This window comes from Papio anubis, chromosome 13, assembly GCF_008728515.1.
Source record: "Papio anubis isolate 15944 chromosome 13, Panubis1.0, whole genome shotgun sequence".
NCBI lineage: Eukaryota > Metazoa > Chordata > Mammalia > Primates > Cercopithecidae > Papio > Papio anubis.
In genome coordinates, this window is record NC_044988.1 from 70,250,952 (window position 1) to 70,270,109 (window position 19,158).

General features: G+C 41.9%; 1 protein-coding gene and 1 long non-coding RNA gene across 2 annotated transcripts in view; one reads left to right on the forward strand and one right to left on the reverse strand.

Moving 5' to 3' along the window:
- Positions 1 to 816: 816 nt before the first annotated feature.
- On the reverse strand, positions 817 to 6,274 carry LOC103878197. The gene is made up of 2 exons (XR_638237.4): positions 2,518 to 6,274; positions 817 to 1,146 (listed from the first exon to the last, which is right to left on the reverse strand). It is a non-coding gene; the product is annotated as an uncharacterized LOC103878197 (long non-coding RNA).
- Positions 6,275 to 13,379: 7,105 nt separating this feature from the next.
- The window catches only part of PLPPR1 (phospholipid phosphatase related 1), a 293,103-nt gene continuing 287,324 nt past the window's right edge, over positions 13,380 to 19,158 (forward strand). Inside the window, exon 1 of the mRNA XM_003911437.4 lies at positions 13,380 to 13,775. The gene's annotated coding sequence lies outside the window, so the exon portion shown is untranslated. The remainder of the gene's footprint in view (positions 13,776 to 19,158) is intronic.

Here is a 19,158-nt window from a genome sequence, read left to right on the forward strand (position 1 = left end):
TTTAATAATGTCTTAATTTAATACTTAATTTAATACTTAATTTAGGAGAGCTAAATAATCAAACATGAGGCCAAAGTACATAAGAAAGCGGCAGTCTTTTATTGCAAATATGCACACACTCTTGGGCAAGGTTCTCTGGTCCTCAGGTATGGGGCCAGGGAAGTCACGCCGGCACTCTCCGGTGAGGTTCTCCAGTCCACAAGTAGGGGGACCGCAGATGTCACCCCGGCTCCTGCCCGCAGGGGACTTTTACGCATTGGTACTGGAAGGGGGAGGGCAGTGGGCAGGATAAGGGCGTGATAGGGGCGTCTCCATAGGCGTGGTCGGGTAAGTTTCGATCTCTTCGGATTGACGTCACCTGGCGCATGCTTGGTTGATCTGCATCTTCCGAGTGCAGGCTGCATTTTCTCGTGCACGGGAAAGTTGGTGAGGAAGAACCCAGAAGCAACATGGATTGTGCCTTCTTGTTCACCTTCCTCCATCTTGTCCTTTCTCCTTCACCCAAACACCAAGAACTGGTAACACTGTGTCCTTTTTCTTCATGACAACTGTGAGTATCTTCCTTTAAAAGGGCATACACTCTGGTCTACTGCAGGACCTTTCTCTCATAAGTCTGTATTTGCATCTATACCTAGCATTCCTCAATGATTCTCATTGCCCACTGGGCAGGCATTGTGAGTTTGCTGATTCCTGCTTTGCTTGAATCATGACTCCCATCATCTGAAGCACTGTTAGCAAGGCATCTGTTGACAGTCAATTAGCCAAGACTGCCCTTTTCTGTTCTCAGTGGGTGGTGAAGCCATGTGTGGCTTCTTCTTTTTTTTTTTTTTTTTTTGGTACCTTTGGCAATGTTGAGTACTTCCATTACCCACAACTAGCAAAACCCTCTTCCACTTAATAGTCAAGAGAATGCAGCTAACCACTCCCTGGAGCTTCTTCACCCCCAAACTTCCTTAGGGTGTATGTGGAGGAGCTTTGTGGAACTGTGAGAATCTCTAAAGATACCCAGGAAGTGTGATTCCTGCTTCAGAACCTTGAGGGCACCTTTTTCACTGAAATGAAGACTCACTTCCTATTTATTTTTCCTACCCAGTTGCAGATCATCTGGTAAATGTCAATTCTTTCTCCCAAACTGAGGAGAATGACCTGTAATGGAGAGAGTAAGGAAATATCAATGTATCCTTCAACATTTCAATGCTGTGTTTAGTGATAGCTCCCTTGCATTTCAATTCAACCCATATTCATCAAGCACCTTCTATATGTAAAGGACTATGCCCTGTAGAGTGACTTTGGATCACACCCCTTGTTTGTAAGGCACTTTGATATACATTATTTTACATAATCTATATATTAATCCAATGAGATGGGTCTTCATTATGTCCCTTTTACAGATAACAGTCCCTAGGCTGAGAAGGATCTTATCCAACATCATTGTGAGAAATAAATAAACAGCAAAACCAAGGTTTGAACTCAAGGTTTGGGGCTCTATTTCAACACAGTACCTAGAGTTTTAATATTATCTTGGACCATATTAGTTTAGAGGAAATGGTCTCATTGACAGAAGAAAAAAAAATAATTGTCTAGCTTCTTCCAGTTTTCTATGTTATATGAGGTAGAAGCACAAATATTGATGAAAAGATCCTCTCTTCTACCAGCTATATTCTGTTCTTTAATTTTTGATTTGGGTTTAATTTATTTAATTTTCTATTTTCTAGTTCTGGCTGCTGGTAAGAGGACACTACTAATCTAGAAAAGGGAGCCTCAACATTTTAACTGCCACTGCAGCACACCATTATTAGCACAGATCCTAATATTTGGGAGAAAACAAATACACTGAGCTAGCATTGCAGGTAACATGGAAGTCTCACTGCCCTCAATATTGCTGACACTCATTACCATGGGCATGCAGCGGCACAGTAGCTGCTAGGTATCCCTGCCAGTCATGGACAGTGTAGGGACACTGGTACCACTGATTGCCAAAGCAGGGCTGTGCTCCCTGCTGCTCTGTATACACCCATGATGTGCTACTCTTTGGGAGTGGGCACAGAGATAAAGGGATTTGGTTTGGTGGAAGTGGTGATGGGAAACTCCACAGCCAGGAGTTCTTCTTTATTAGACCTACAAGAGGCAAGAAACAGTGGTGACAGTCCTCCTGCTCCTCTATGTCCTGGCCAGTACAATTCACATTCACTTAGAATCAGGCACTCCTGTGGACTAGCAGAAGATAGCAGTAACATTTTTCCTGAAATGAAGCATCTCCTAGGAGTCAGGCATTTACTGTCTTATTTTATGCTCTAATTCTAATAGGGAAGCACAGCTATTTATACGCCATTAATTTATTCATTTAACAAACATAAGTGAAGTACTTATTGTATACCAGGTAAGAGACATAATTCCTATTTTCAATTTGTTCACAGGCTATAAAAGGAGTCACATATTGTCTTAGTCTGTTTGTGCTGCTATAACAAAATACTTGAAACTGGATAATTTGTAAAGTACAGAAATTTATTTTCTCACCGTTCTGGAGGCTGGGAAATCCAAGATCAAGGTGCTGGCATCTGGTGAGAATTTTCTTGTTGGATCCCACATGGTGAAGCAGAAGGGCAAAAAAGGGGAGGAATGTTATATTCTCAAATGGTGGGAGGGCAGAGGAGAATGAACCCACTCTCAAGCCCTTTTATAAGATCCTTAATCTTATCCATGAGGGCTCCATTTTCATGACTTACTAAAGGCCATACCTCTTAATATTATCACAATGGTGATGAAAAGTTTCACTGTGAATTTTGATGGGGATGAAAATAGTCAAACCACAGCCGTGTATAAATATATAGTTACAATACAGTATGAGGGGTTCTAGGATACAGGTAAACTCAGAGGGTTGTGAGAACACTGAGTAGGGGTACTTCATTTCCCCTCTATGTTTGGGGATTCAGAAACATTTTCTGAATGAGGGTATATCTGAGCTGATGCTTGAAGGACAGAAAAGACTTAAGCAGACACGATGGGGTAAGTCACAGCAGCATGCAAGAGGTGCTGATAGAAGAAAACTTGGCACATTTGGAATGGCTTGGAGGTGACAAGATTTGGGTGGGTTGTGAATGGTGAAGTTTGGGGCAGATATATATCCTTGGTCAAGATCATGAAGGACCCTGAGCATCAGGCTGGGAAAACCCTTGAAAAGTTAAGCCAGGGAGTGACATGATCACATTTTAGATCCCTTCTAGATGCAGAATAAAAGATGAACCTGGTGAGGAGGACAAACCAAGAACAGTCCTCTTTCTCTGGAAAGTTGACGCTTACGAACTGGACAACTTTAGGAGGTGTGGGGAAGGACAGAATACCAACAAAGCCAGTCATATCCGTCTGGCAAGCAGAGGGGTGACAGCTGTTCCAGGCATTCTCCCTGACAACCCCTGTGGTGCAGGAGCCCCTGGGATGAGAGGCAACTTCAGCCTGCCTGAGTGCCAAGGGATACCTTACCAACCATGCAAAGCTGTGATTTGGCATGTGTACCCACCAGGCCTGGAAGGAGCAATGCCACTGTCAACTTCAGAAGCCTAGAAAAACTGACAGTAAAGAGAACTCAGACCAGCCTTAGCTGGATATTGACAGCAGCAGTGGTTATAGAGTAGGGCTGGGCCTGAGGCCAAATGAGTTGGCAGGGTCTCCCTGGCCTCTGCCTTGCCCCACTCAGCTCCATCTGTCTAATGGTGAGTGTCAGCCTTGAGGAGTGCCAGCCACCGATTCTGGCAATTCAGGAAAGGAGAAGAGGACACATAAGATATATGCTCATAAGTGAATAACTGCCTAAAATGTCCTGGACTAGAAACCAGACACAGTGTGGTCATAAGGATCCTTTACACACTGTCCTCATCCTTTGCCTGCTTTCCCTTTTGTTTACCATTTTTATTGTTAAAGAGATGGCTAAATTAATGTGTCAATAAAGACATTTTCAGTGGGGCCAGAGAAAGAAAATCTAATTCAAAATGCCTTAAGCAAAAAACGAATTAACTGTTCAAGTAACTGAAAAGTCCAGTGATATTTTAGGGCATAGTAGGATGAGGGATTCAAAACTGTGTTAAGGTTTCTCTTCTATCATTCCCAGCCTTACAGCATTTTAACTGCTTAGCATCCTAATATAAAAGAGGCTTTTCTAAATTTTTCTAAATTTGAATTTTAATCTAATTTTCCTGTTTTGGAAAATGACTAGAGCAATGGGAAACTCTGGTTAAGTAGGTTGGAATTCTATGCACATGCTTACAGTGGGGAGAGGTCTTTCAATCCTACTCAAAACAAATGGATTAGTTGTTAGAGAATGGCACTTTCTTAGAGGAAATACGGATACCATTACTGGCCAAAAGGGGAAAACTACAAACCAAAACAACAGACACTTAACTTTATTGAATCTTTGGCTTCCCAAGCTATGTGGACTAAAGGTGATTAATTACGATGAAGGTTGTCTGTTGATAATGATAGTATAATTGGTAATTAATGATGATTATCATTGATATTTTATGAAGAGATTTGTATAGTTTGGTATATTGTTGAATAATTTTCCCGAGACAGTTTTCCTAGTTAGAAGAGTGGTTTAGACACTTTGCTAAGTTAATGTATCATTTACCATTAAAGTGCTGTGGAATTATCCAAGGGCTAGGAGCCATGGTCTTAAAACATTTCAGTTAAATCACTTAAAATCATATATCTATATCAAAGTTAGGTGGTTCACATAAAATATTCATGTGACTATAGTATATTATTCAAGCAACACCTTAAGATTGTTTTTAGCTAAGTCCCCGAGGCTCTTCCTTTATACCTTTCATGAAATTGCTATTTTACCAAATACATTTGTAAATTGAAAATAACATAAATCCACAAAGTCAGAATATTAGGCATGATTTGTTCAGAGTACTATCTGGAGGTCCTGACCTCAATTTCATTGATTACATTAGCACAAACAATACCTATTTGTTAAATAAAAGAAGGATGAATGAATGACTATCATAGTCTAATTCCTAGAGGAAAGTTAAAAAATATATATATAGAGGTACCAAAATCCATTTGTAGATTCTTATCACTCCAGCTTGGGATGAGACTTGAGATGTTAGCCTTGAGAAAAGAAAGAAAAAAATCATGAAACATTTTTAAAAAAGAATCGTCCTGTCATGGTGACAAAATATGATAACTGGTTATAAAAAGAGGACAAAGATGACCTCAAGTTTTTAAGATGACTTTTGGATGGAAAACATGAATGATGCTGCTGCTGATAGCTTCTGTTTACTGAGTGTCAATTGCTTGCCAGACATCTTTTATGTTATCTTATTTCTCATGATTTAGTAAGATAAATTACTTTCCATATTTTATATATGAGAAAAGAGGCTTAGAGTATCTTGCCTATGGGCATGTAGCTAAAACATTCCCTGACAGAGCTGGAATTCAACTCAATGTCAGCCTAATATCCTGTTTTTACTAGATTATGGGTATCATTAATATAATTCTTTTTGAGAGGGAAAACTTGCTGGGAGGGAGTAATTGAAGGAGTGAATTACATTTATTTTTCTAATTTTAAAAATTGTGGTAAAATATACGCAACATAAAATTTACCATTTTAACCATTTTTAAGTGCAACCATCACCATCATCCATCTTAAGAACATTTTTCATCTTCCAAAACTGAAACTCTACCCATAAGTAATAACTCCTTACTCCCTGCTACCTGCAGCCTCTGGTAACCACCATTCTACTTTCTGTTTATACGAATTTGGTTATTCTAGGTACCTTTCATAGGTAGAATCATACAGTATTTGTACTTTTGTGACTGTCTTAATTCTCATAGTCTTCAAGGTTTATAGCATGCATCAGATTCTCCTTCTGTTTAAAGGTTGAATAATATTCCATTGTATGTATATGTATATGCTGCATTTTATTTATCCATTCATCTGTCAATGGACACTTTTACATTTTGGCTATTATGAATAATGCTGCATGCATATGGGTTTCCAAATGTCTGTCCAAGTCCCTGCTTTCATTTTTAGGGGTATATACCCAAAAAATGGAATTACTGGAACTTATGGTAATTCTATGTTTAATTCTTTGAAAAATGATCATAGTGACTGCACCATTTTATATTCCCACCATTGGACCAAGGGTCCCAGTTTCTACAAATCCTCGTCAGCACTTATTTCCTGTTTTTTTAAAAATAAAAGCTATCCTAATGGGAATGAAGTGGTATTTCATTGTGGTTTTGATTTACTTAGTGACGTTGAACATTTTTTCATGGTGAAAAATTGGCCATTCATATATCTTCTCTGGAGAAATGTCTATTCAACTCCTTTGCCTATTTTTTAATTGGGTTGGTTTTTTTTCCTGTTGTTGAGTTGTAGTTCTTTATGTAGTCCGGATATTAATACCTTATCAGACATATGATATATATGGTTTGCAAGTATTTCCTCCCATTCTATGGGTTGCCTTTTTACTCTGTTGATAGTGTCCTTTGAAGTTTTAAATTTTGATGTAGTCTAATTTATCTATTTCTTCTTTTGTTGCCTGCACTTTTGGTGTCATATCTAAGAAATCATTGCCAAATCCAATGTCATGAAGCTTTTCCACTAAGTTTTGTAGTTTTTGCTCCTGTGTTTAGGTTTTTGATCCATCTTGAGTTAATCTGTGTATATGGTATAAATGTCCAACTTCATTATTGTGCCTGTTGGCCACAACATTTGCTGAAAAAACTGTCTTTTCCCCATTGAATGGTCTTGGCAACTTTGTCAAAAATAATTTTGACCATATCTGTGAGGGTTTATTTCTGGGTCCTCTATCCCAATAGTCTGTATGTCTGTTTTTAGGCTGCTACTACCCTATTTTGTTTAGCTTTGTAGTAAGTTTTGAAATCAGGGAGTTTGAGACCTCCAATTTTTTTTTTTTCTAAATTGTCTCTTTGTCTAATTGTCAAATTATTTGGGTTCCCAAAAATAACCTTGAGATTTCATATGAATTTTAAAATGGATTTTTCTATTTCTGCAAAAAAGATGTTGGAATTTTGATAGAGATTGCATTGAATTTGTAACTCAGAGTGAAATTTGAGTGAAATTTTTAGATAAGCTGAATTTCATAACTTGGGCTGAATGTGGAAAAACGCTCAGACAGCAGCTCAACTTGTGTGAATTCAACTCAGAAGTGTTGCTCCTATACTAGGGCCTGTATAAGAATGTATTTGTTTTATTGAGGTTGAGTTTATCTTTAGAGGCAGTTTTCCTAAAGCACTAGTTATAATTAGAATGTATTTACCTGCCCCATTTTAATAGGAGTATCATGCTCACACTATTGTTTTTATATTCCCTTAAAATATTCCTCTTGCTGAACTTCTAGGGCTACAAAAGTTGGTTTTAGGTTAAAAATAGTATAGCTGTCCTTGCTTCCACTGTTCCATGTGGAAAACACAGCCAACTGCCTTACAAAAAGGAAAAAAAATAATTTTCTGAATACATTCTTAAGATAGTGTGAAAACCACACTTGCTGATGAAGAGCCCCTAAACCGACAACAGACTAAGATTTCCTGCACCAATTTCATGGTTCTTATTATTTTCCTACAGGCAGAACAGAAAGCAAGATTCAAGTTCCTTCTACTCAACACACTGCTGATGCCGAGATGAAGTGTGGAAAATGAAGAATTAGACTCAGGGTTGGCAATCTATACCTTATTGGCCAAATGCAGTCCACCACCTGGTTTTTTTTTTTTTTTTTTTTTTTTTTTTAATACATTGGAACACAGCCATTCTCATTCTTTTATTCATTGTCTGTGGCTGTAGAGTAGAGTAGTTGTGACAGAGACCATATGGCCCACAAAGCCTAAAATGTATACAATCTGGTCCTTTGCAGAATAAGTTTATTGACCCCTGGACTAGACTATTAAAAAGTGATGATTGAGGGCTGGGTGTGGTGGCTCACCCCTGCAATCCCAGTTCTTTGGGAGGCTGAGGCAGGTGGATAGCTTGAGGCCAGGAGTTCAAGGCCAGCCTGGCCAACATGGCGAATCCCTGTCTCTACTAAAAATACAAAAATTAGCCTGGTGTGGTGGCGCATGCCTATAATCCAAGCCTTCCTCTGGAGGCTGAGGCACAAGAATTGAACCTAGGAAGGGGAGGTTGCAGTGAGCTGAGATCCTTCCACTGCGCTCCAGCCTGAGTGACACAGCAAGGTTCTGTCTCAAAAAAAAAAAAAAAAAAAAAGAAGGATGATTGAGTAATTTAGTTCAGCTCTCTCATTTTAAAGATGATAAAAATAAAGACATATGTCATGCTATTTATCAACCATTGGGAGTGAATGGTTCCATGTTGGCAGAATGGAACAGACTGAGAAAAAGAGATAGATGGGCTTTTGCAAACCTACCTTTCCTGGATTAGGGCAGAGTCTACAGAAGGGAAAAGCTAACAGTAGAATATCTACAAAATGTAAAGTCCAAGAGAGGTTGAATCACAATTCTCATGATTGCCAGTGAGGCTTCCGAGAGGGATAACTGGGATAGCACCATGAGGTGGAATCAAACAGTGGTGGAATCAATGATAGGTATCTGGGTCCTACTTGTACAGACATGGAAAACTAGGTGGGAGCTCCAGCAACACATGTGCATAGATCCTGGGGGCTGGGCCATATGAGGCATTAACCCAGGTTATAAACCATGGTATATGGAAATCACAGCATATGAAATAGCAACAAGCATTAGGTCCAAGGTGGGTGAGATGAGTTCATAAATAACAAAGAGATTCTTGAGATCTGTATCAGTCAGGGTCCCAGCAAGAAACATAAATCACCCTAAAATTAAGATAAAATTAAGATAATCCTAGGAGAGTACCAGGGTTGGTCTGTATGACTGAAAAAATGTGGCAGAAGTGATGGCCTGTTACTTCTGAGATTAGGCTATAAAAGACTGCAGCTTCTATTTTGGGATCTCTCTCTCTCTCTCTCTCTCTCTCTGATGATCATTCTTAATAAACTCTTTTATTAGGTGCATGAATGAATGAAAGATAAAAGATAAACAGGATGTCAATCCCCTGGTCCTCTCATCCTCCTTTCCCTGTCTTAGAGTAGTTTTGATCAGAGATGAGACTGTTCATAGTTAAGCCTTCCTCTGCCCCACAAACTCCTCATCACCCAAATTCCCATCCATGAAAACAGAACCAGCTTCTTACTAGACCCTTTCATTCAAGACAGCTATAATAGAAATCCTGGGGGTAAAGTTCTGGGGGTGGTCCTTTTTGCTTTTTGGATTTTCTTGATGACAAAAAAGAGTTCTAACCATGATTGACCCAAATATTTCGTCCTACTTAGGGGCAAAGTTTAATACATTAGAACATTATTCTGGTGGATTAGTTTGGCCAGCATGAATCTATCCTTTGAATAATAGTACACTCTGAGCCAAAACTAATTCGCTTTCTAAACCAGAAAAATTAGAATGGGCTTAATATATATGTTTCCATGGGGATAAAAACTATCTACAGAAGCCTGATTTGCTTTTCTCATCTCAACTCCCATTTATAGATAATCACACACAAAACAGTGTCTACTGACTTCATCATCTATAAGGAATGCCAAGTATCATGGTACTTGGTAGTCTATTTCAAAGTCAACGTGTTACCAACATAAATTCATTTTTGGCAATGTATTCAGTCATTTACTCCTTAAACATTTACTGAACAGATATATCTTTCTTATTTTCACAAGGCACTAGGAGCATAAAAAAGAAATAATCTCTGCTCTTGAATGGCTTACATCCAACCTAGGGGAGACAAGTCAGACATACAAAAAGAACTTGATGTTAAGAGTTACAGTAAGAATATATGCAAAGGGCTATAGGGATAGTCTTGTAATAGTTTTTGATAGTTCCAGAAACACTTTGATTCTTGGAATGAGAAATCACTAGTTTAGCCCTTATACTAATGACCTGACATTTTTATTGAAACAGAAAAGATTACTATATATAAGAAATTTCTACAGGAAGAAAACATTCTATATTTATTTGTCTTATTAGGGTGATTTTTGAAAAGAACCAAAATTATAGGTAGGATACAATTCAAATGGAAATGGTGTGTTTCCTCTTTCTTAGAAAATATTCAGAGCAGAATCTTTGCACATACTGTATCATGACAGACTTATATTACTTCACCTATATATAACCTAATACAGTTTTCATATAGTTTTCTTATAAAACTATATGTAAACATATAGAAAACTATAAGAAAATACAGTTTTCTAAGAATCCAGATGCCTCAATAGCTTCCATAACTCTGGAGAATTTAATGTTCAGTCATTTCATCTATTACTTGTTTTTATTAATTATAGAATTTTTTGGATATTATGTTTTGAATAGCTAGTTCTATTGAAAATTTAATAGCTAGTTTTCTTTAAAAATATGTAATTTCATATACATCCAGGCAACAATGCTGGGTTATTTTGCTGATATAGGAAGTAAGGCCATTAGGTATGTTGCTTGGTTGGTAGAAGGAAGTACAAAGTTTAGGGATTATTCTTTAAGTAGAGCAGATGAGTACTAAGTCTGAAATCTGTGATAAAGGAGCACTAAAAATACTGGCAACCACTGAAATTCTTACCATTAATTTGTCTCAAAACCATCTGCAGATGTGTGCATATTAATTGACTTTGGGCATTCGTTTACCTAGGAGGAGTAACACATATGATAGCTAAAATTAGAAGGCAGGCCAAAAAAAAAAAAAAAAGTGAAAATAGAAAGCTTGGTGTTCCAATGTAGGTTGGGTGTTACAGCAAAAGACCCTGCCAGGCAGGAGTCCTTAATCACTGTGAGCCGTGAGTGGCAAAAAGTGCTTGAGGCATATTACTGAAAGACAAAGCTATCTCACACTTACGCCTAGATTTGAGGGTGGAAGGGTGAGAGTTGGAGCTATTCCCCATTCACACTGCCACACGTCTTTAGAGCATGCTTTTCATCACATGGATTTGAATACATCAGTGATCAGGGTGATGAGTGAGGGGGCGATGGAGGAAGCCAGAAGGAAAACCTGGAAGGCTTTTGGCTTTTATCTGTTTTGCTTGTTTAAGCTAAGGAAAAAAGATCTTAGCCTTTTTTAAAAAAATAAATAAACTATCACAATAATGAAAATATTAATAACCAAAATAAGAGCTACAAGTTTTGGAGAGCTTGTTATGCAGCAGGCACTATGTTAAGTGCTTTATGTACATCATCTCACTTAATGTCCCTGTGTTTTCCCTACTGTCTCCAAACAGTAAAAATCTCTTCCAGAACTGCTCATTCACCATCTCCTAGCAGACACACCATAAGAGATTTCACTTTATTTGCAATTCTGCATTTAAATATTCTCCTTCATCCTTGACCTTGTTGGGTGCTACTTTCTGCTTTGAGATGGTGAACAGGTCCCTCTGCTTAGAGATGGCCCCTCTCACCCAAGGCCAGGCTCAGATAGAGTGGGCTTCTTGGCCAGGCAACCCTGTATACTTATCACTGTAGGAGGAAGTGTCTCCTACTGAGTGAACTGTAAACCCCAGCCCCTTTTAGTTCATGAATTCAAAGCTATCACTCACCTTGTGCTTACGCACCAGGGCAAAGAGAATGGCTATCTTGCCTCAAGGAAGCAATTGGTCCCACCAATACTAACACCTTGCAATTCTAGTAAACACTGTTTACTGTTCTGAGGGGAATGTGACAACAAGGCAGATCTATCTTGGATACCTTCCAAGAAGCCCAGCACCAAAGGGAAGTCGTGATATAAACAGGCATGGAAGGAGGAGCTCCAAATACCCTACATGATTCACTATAGAGGCTTTGCTGCTCTTCAGGAGAACCTGATCTCCCCTACCTGGTGGATGGAGACTCACTCTCACTTGTCCTTTAAGCAAAGAGATGCTGCAATTCTATTCCTTTCAAGAATCTACTGAGAAAAGAAACCTGCTGCTACACCCAGGGCACTTTCTCTTTTTAAGAACTCCCCTTTTTCTTTCCTTCCTCTAAGTCTGTTCTCCTGAACTTTGTTTTTGTTGGTGGTATTTAGACATGCTGTTTTTTCCCCTCCGGGTGTGCTCTAGGATTTGATCTAATTGTCCTGCTGTTCGAGTGTCACTTGGCATTATTATTGGGAAGATGAATGGGAAGTGGGTCAGAGTTCAGCAAGAAGGCATCTGCTCGCTTCCACTGTATAGTGGAAATGCTTAGAGGTGATCTTTAATGAAAGCTTGGAAAAGATTTGCACAAGGCAGGCTGCCCTCTATTCCTCCAAAGCAGAGGGGACCAAAGGTGATCCTTTTCTGGAGGGACAGAAAATGAATAAAAAGGAGGTAGAAATCTCTTTACAGGGAGTTTCCTGCTTAGGATGTCTTTTCTTCTGTAGGAGAGAAAATGGGGCGTGGTGTGTGGGGAGACAGAGCGATTAAACAGGGAAGATATTGAAAATAGAAGCTCTTGAATGGATCCTAACCATTCTGTTTTGGTCGTAGAACAATCTCATCCAAGAAGTTTCCACTTCACTTGCAAAGACTCTCACCTGCCATCTCCCCTGGCCTCAGGTTACTGTGCCATCGCAGGCTCAGGTTCTCTTACTGGACTCTTTTCGAGTTGACAGTTCTTCCACTTTACCAAGTAGCCAAGAGACCTCACAAAGACCTACAATTGCGTTGGCATTCTAGGCAAGGGGACAATGAACCCATTGTTCTTTTTTTTTTTTGCCTTCTTGAATAGGGCAAATATCTCTTCCATTTAACCCTGTCACCAAAGGAGGCTGAGTATGGAGTCCTCAGAGACTCACCTTCCTTCCACTCCTCCTTTGTTGTTTGGAAGAGTTATCGCTATCCCCCTCCTCGCCCTCACCCCATTGAAGCTGTTGTGGGACCCGACTGGACGTTGCTTTTTCTTGCTCTTAAAGAAGTGGAAGTTGGGAGGGGAAGAAAGAAGCACACATCAGGAAACTCATTTTAGTTGGGGGCGACCTGCAGCCTGTGGTTCCTCCTGGACCTCTGCGGAGACGCATCTCGGTTGCCCGCAGAGTACACGCAAGAGAATGGCCCACAGGAACGCCCGCACCAGCACTAAAACCACACCGGGAGAGGACAGCCCCACGTTACCCAGGACTCAAGGCAGAAGCGGTCTCCAAGGATGGGTGGGGATCCCACCACTGGCTTCCAGCGCTGCATGCGCCGCGGAGTCCCCGAGCAGGGAGCACCTTTGCGGCGGGGTTTCCCCGCTGCCTTCTGGGAACCCCGCGGAGCGACTACGGCTGGACGCAATCTGGCTGGCTCGCCTCTACCCCGAGCTCACTCTCTCTGCTCTGCCTGGGCTCTGGAGCCAGAACTGAGTCTCTCTTGAGCATGCGCAGCACGGCACCCTCCCCTCCTTTCCCCTCCTCCGCCCCCTCCGCGCCAGCCTTTTGCTCTTTCCTTTCATTAAACAAACAGGAGATCCGGAAACCTGGACCCTGTGCAGGCGGCAGCGCCAGGAGGAGGCAGCGGAGAAGGCAGAGCGCGGGATGGGCGCCCAGCGGGATCTGTGATCCCGCGCACCTCCGCCCCACGGGCGCGCGCACACACACTGACACACACATACACACACTCGCGCACACACTCGCACAAATACACACTCGTACACGCCCGCGCCGCGCGCTCGCCGGCTGGCTCTTCCACGCAGGCAGAATGCAGCAGCGCCGGGAGAGCGTGTCTCGGGCCGCCGCCTGAATGCACCTAGCTCCCGGGAGCCGGACGGCCCAGTAGGGCGCACTGGAGGACGTTCCGCTGCGGGAGGTGAGTGCGGCGCCCGCAGCCAGGCCGCTGGGGAAGTCGCTGCGCCGGGGCAGTGGGGCAGCGCGGGGTAGTCTGGACCCGGCGGCGCAGGTGTCCCGTGCCTTGCTTGTGGGTGTCGAGGTGCAGATGAAGGTGGCGCCGGGGCTGTGCAGAGGAGAGGACGAACCCAGGGAGGGTCGCCTCCTGCGAGGTGTCAGATTGACCCAGCAGAAAGCTACCACCTCCCTGCTCGTAAACTTTCCTTCTATGTCATCTGGGAAACGTGGAGACAAAGGGGGCGTGGAGGCTCCCTCCGTCCCGTTCCACCCTCCTGACTGCATTCCGGGCTGCAACGCAAGCCTGCACGCATTGGGTGGGTGTGCAGGCGGGGGCGCCCTGCAGGTAGCTGATGTCAAGTCCTCCCACCCGGGCGGGGGTTGGGATATCTCACCCCAAGCTGTAAGGGTTGCCGTTAATTTTCCCTCAGGCATGGGCACCTGTCATCCTTCCCTTCCACCCCGCTGCGTCCTAGGAGCATAGTGGGGTGTGTTTGTGGGGGGGTGGGGGCAGGGGGGGTGTCACCTGGAAAATTGGAGGGGCAGCCTTCGGCTTTCTCATCGAGCTCCAGTGCCAAAGGCGCCGGGGTGAGGCTCGGGTCAGTGCGGGGATAAATGATGAGTTACTGAAAGGCTTGCCATAATCACCTCCTAGAAACGCAGGGCGCCAGGATCTCTCCTCCCGGGGGAAGGTGCTGTCTTCACGCACACCACCGCGGCAGCGCTGGGAGCTGGACAGGGACTGCTGTGGCGGCGGCGGCAGTGGGAAGACGGGGCTTTATCCTCTCCCAACCCATTTCCCAAGGGTTTTATGACACACACATGTGGAATATGTGGAGGATTCTGGGTTATTATTTTTCTTTGTGGGGATGTCGATTTTTCCTTTCAACCTCTTTCCTGGGAGAGATTCTCTGCTGTGTGCTATCTAGTTGGTGGACAGGCACGGTTCTGAATATCTCTTCAGACCAATGGAAAGGTCCTGAGAAAAGGATTTCCTAAAATGCCAGCCCTACTGGGGCGGGATCTCAGAGAGCAGTGCACCCACTGCACCCGGGAAAAGCATCAAATCGAATGGCCTTTTGAAACAGCGGAGACTGGGTCAGCCTGTGAGGAGTCCAGGACTGGGACAAAGGGAGAGAGAAGAGGGACAAATAATGGTCACTTAGGAGAGGTGTGACTAGAGGTTAATGAAGGCAGGAAGAGGTTGACTGGAGGGGAGGTACACTGCATCATCCACTGAATTTCTATGCCCCTTCCACTTGTATGCTTGGCAGCTCCTATTCATCTGGTGGGACTCTAGTTTTGAGGGGTCTGGAATGTCACATCTGTAGCGTAAAAGACTTCACTATTCCTGGGATAACGTTTAGCATACTTACAAATTAGTTGTTTAGGTCTAGAAAGTGCCTCGTGTGAAAGTGTCTCCATCTTGACGTGTTGGTTGTACCTGGAAGGCGGGATGGGCAGGCAGACAGGTAGATTTTTGGCTCTTGTGCACGTCGGGAGCCCTGGATTCTTAGGAAAAGTGTATGGGGAATCTGGAAGCCAAGCTGATGCTGACAGAAGTAAACTCCGGAAGCTCAGACCCAGTACGTGTGACTGCTGCTCCTCACCGTTGGGGGTGGGGCTTCTCTTCACTTTGAGACTACAGGTTGGGGAGTCTGTCTGCTGCTTGAGATGGGGACCTTTTTATCTTTAACATTTTGTGACTTCTTTGAAGTGGGAGAAAGCATGATATTTGTGAGATTAATTGAGAAATCACTTATGAAAGTGATTTTGACTCATAAGTAAGCATAGCCAAAGGTGAAAATCTTTTTTAAGAAAGGAAAAAAAAAAAAAAAAAAAAAAAAAGAAGGGTGGGAGGAATTGGGAAAGGGATGCTTATTATTAAAGTGGCTCCACTTTTATGATTTCAAAGGTATTCAGTAAGATAGAAATTTGAGTGTTTTATTTTCAAATAACTAGGGAATTAAAGACCTTTCCAGGAATATTTTCGAGTGAAATTGGCATAGAGGGGCTTTAACTATAATTGTCAGCATATGTCCTTTTTATCCCATGGTGAACATGCTCATCATTTTTTTTGAAAACTTTGGCAAGAAAAGATCAAGAATACTTTTTGCTTTCACTAGAGCTCTTTATTCGCTTTGTTACTATATATTTCCTCTTCCTTCATCTGCAAGATCAGTTTATTTTGATTATTCTAGATTCTATTTACAAGCATTTATTCACCACGTATCCTGTATTTAGCACTGGGAGTCATATAAAATATGTAACATTGTTCTGTCCCTCAAAGCGTTCATGTTCTAGTTGTAAATACAAGATGAATACACATGAAATAGGAAGCGGGATAGTTCTGTATTGTACTATGAGCTCTTAATGTGTATGCTGTACACTTCATCCCCAACTCCTGAATTTTCTCAACATTCAGAAAACATGTATAAGTACTTGTTACATGCTGGAGGCTGGGAAAAAGGGGTGAGAAAGTAAAAAATGGTCCCAATCATCAAGGAAACAGGTATTTAACTATGATACAATCTGATTAACTGCTATAATTGTAGGTTAAACCATGTGCCAATAGGACAGGCATGAAAGTGATTTTTTCCTTTCCCTGGAGGATTTTGAGCAGGTGATCTTTGAGAAAAATGAATAGTCTTTTACCAGGGAGGAAAGGATAGAAAGGACATTCCAGGCAGAGGAAATACTTGAGAGTGCCTGGTAACTTGGGGTGACAATAAGCCATCTCATGTGGTTAGAGCCATTGAGAGTGAACAGCACTTGGGTGACACTAATTAACAACTAGTGCTATAGAGTGAGTTTTTCAGAGATATGCCCAGAATGCCATGGAAGCACAAAGGGAGGGCATCCAACTTGATCTTCTTGGGAAGTTGGGTAAGAAGATCAAGAAGGTTTCTCAGAGAGCTTGACATTAGCTGAATCTTGAACAAGGACAAGGAGAAAAGAAGGGCTTTCCAGGCAGAAATATCTCTGTAAGGCCTGGAAGTAGTTCTGTGTGGCTGTAGCGAGAGATGTGGGTTCTTAGTTTTGTGCAGTGGCACTACATCAAGCAAGAGACATAAGGAGAGATCGAGTGTGAATGGAACTATCCAAGCATAAGAACTTCAGTTTTATGGGGAAGGCTAGGGGTGTTTGTTTGAAAGTTGAGAAAGTTTGAAATATGATCAGATTTGCATTAGAGAATGACGACTGTGACCACAGTGTGGAGGATGACTTGGAGGTGGTGAGACTGGAGGCAGGGAACTTATTGTGGAAATATAGGTGTTAAATGACGAGGGTGGTGGCAGTAGGGGTGGACAAGAGGAGATGTATCTGAAAGACAAGTGAAGAAAGTAAAACCTGCTAATATAAGAAGGGTCTTCCTTCTTCTGTGTGCTCCTGTATCACCCTCTTCTTCCCCAGCATTCACTTATGTAGTTGCCTATTTTGTATTGTGAGAGTAAGGCATTCACAGTGGCATCACCAGCATTTAGTACAGGCCTGGTATGGAGTAGAGACCCAATAAATATTTGTTGAATGAATCATTAAATAAATGAATGAGAAATCCAGCCATGAGGTGATGATTCCTGCTTTAGAATAGTAGAAGATAAATCATGACTTCCATTTCTCCAAAGTGATCAACTGACTTGGAGGTCAGTGTTAAAATGTGCCAGGGAGGCCACAAATCAAAACAAAAAACACATTTTCTCAGCTGCCCCTATGAAGAAGAACTGTACCCTGAAGTGCCACTAGGAAATAGCATCATGATATTATATTTCTTTATGTTTAAAAAATGAGATCATCACTGCATCTTGGAAGCAACAGCATTTAGCACAGTTCCTGATACATAGTAGGATGGCAGTGTGTATAAATTCCCTTTTCCCCTTTCTTGTCAGAATTTCCCCCTTTCTTGTCAGAATTTCCTGATTTAAGATACTTTGTGAAAACTTTAAAAATAATCTGCACCAGAGAATTCATAAGGATCTCACTTGAAATGCTCATTGCATCTTGGCATCCTAGAATGAGGGCCAGATCATGTGTTCCAGCCATCAACACTGCAGACCCAGGAACTAGGTCCCTTACTGAACCAAGCCCAAACATGTTGAATTTCAATCTGAAAATGCCAATAAGAGATGCCAGAATGGGGAAAAAAAATATAGTCAGAGTTTGTTTTCAAATTGACTACAGGGGGTGCAACAGAAGGCAAATCAAAGATAGCACTTTGGGTTTGACCATTGGTAACTGGATTGATGGTGACAGAGGGATGGGGAAGGAGGTTAGCTCAGGAAAGTAAAAGGCTTAATGCTGTTTTGCAGAAATTGATTTTGGTGTGACACCAGAACACCTTGGAAAGCATTAGTACAGATCCCAGCATCTAGTGATTTCATAGTAAATGTCAACTATTATTTTTATTACTGAAGAAGATGGGAAGAGGAGGAGACCATAGAGCCAAAGACTAAATTTCAGCATTTAGCAAAATGTAGGGATTAAGGAGAGAAATAAGCCCCAGGAAAGAGCATAAGAAGTGAATACTCAGACAAGAAGGAAAAGAACTGGCATGAAAGCAAAAGCCTCAGGGAATCATGAGGAGTGCTCAGACTTCACAGAAGCAGTCCCAACTGTGCCAGGACTTGTTTAAGTGCCTCCATGTGGAATCCTATTTAATCTCAACAACACCTATGACTCCTATTCCCTCTTCACAGCTGAGGCAGCTGAAACAGAGAGGTCCCAGTAGCTTGTCCATAGCTACCAAGTTACAAAGTATCAAAGTCAGGTCTCAAAGCCCATTTTCATGGTTGTACAAGCAATTTCCTTTAACCAAATGTATAAATTACCAGGATGATTTTAAGTGAGGGGAGTTTGAAAAGGTTGAAAGTAGGGAACTGAAAAAGGAGAATGAAAAAGAGTTTTCTGGTGACCATTAGGAAAGCAATCTTAGTACAGCAGTGTGTTCAGAAGCCATTTCAGAGACTTCGGTGGGGAATGGGAGGGAAAAAAACCCCGTGCAATGCATAACTATCAGTCATTTATGAAGTCCAGCAGGGGAAAGAGTTATGGGGCTCTAGGTATAGTGAGAAGGTACAGTGAGTCTCAAGTGCAGTTTTTATCAAGGGGGAGCAGTTGGAACGAGTTAGTGTCTAAGAACAAAGAGTTTGTGAAATGAGAACAGGAGAGGAGAGAGAGAGGAGAAAGGATGCCTTTCCCCAAGAGCATGCAAAGATAGATTTGAGGACAGATACAGAAGATGCTCTTCTTCCCCACAACTAAATGACTGAAGTGAGGCCTCTGAAACTCAGAGAATTCAGATCCTTGGGTGTCCTGGAAACTTAAGGAGCCTCTGAGTGCCATACCTCAGT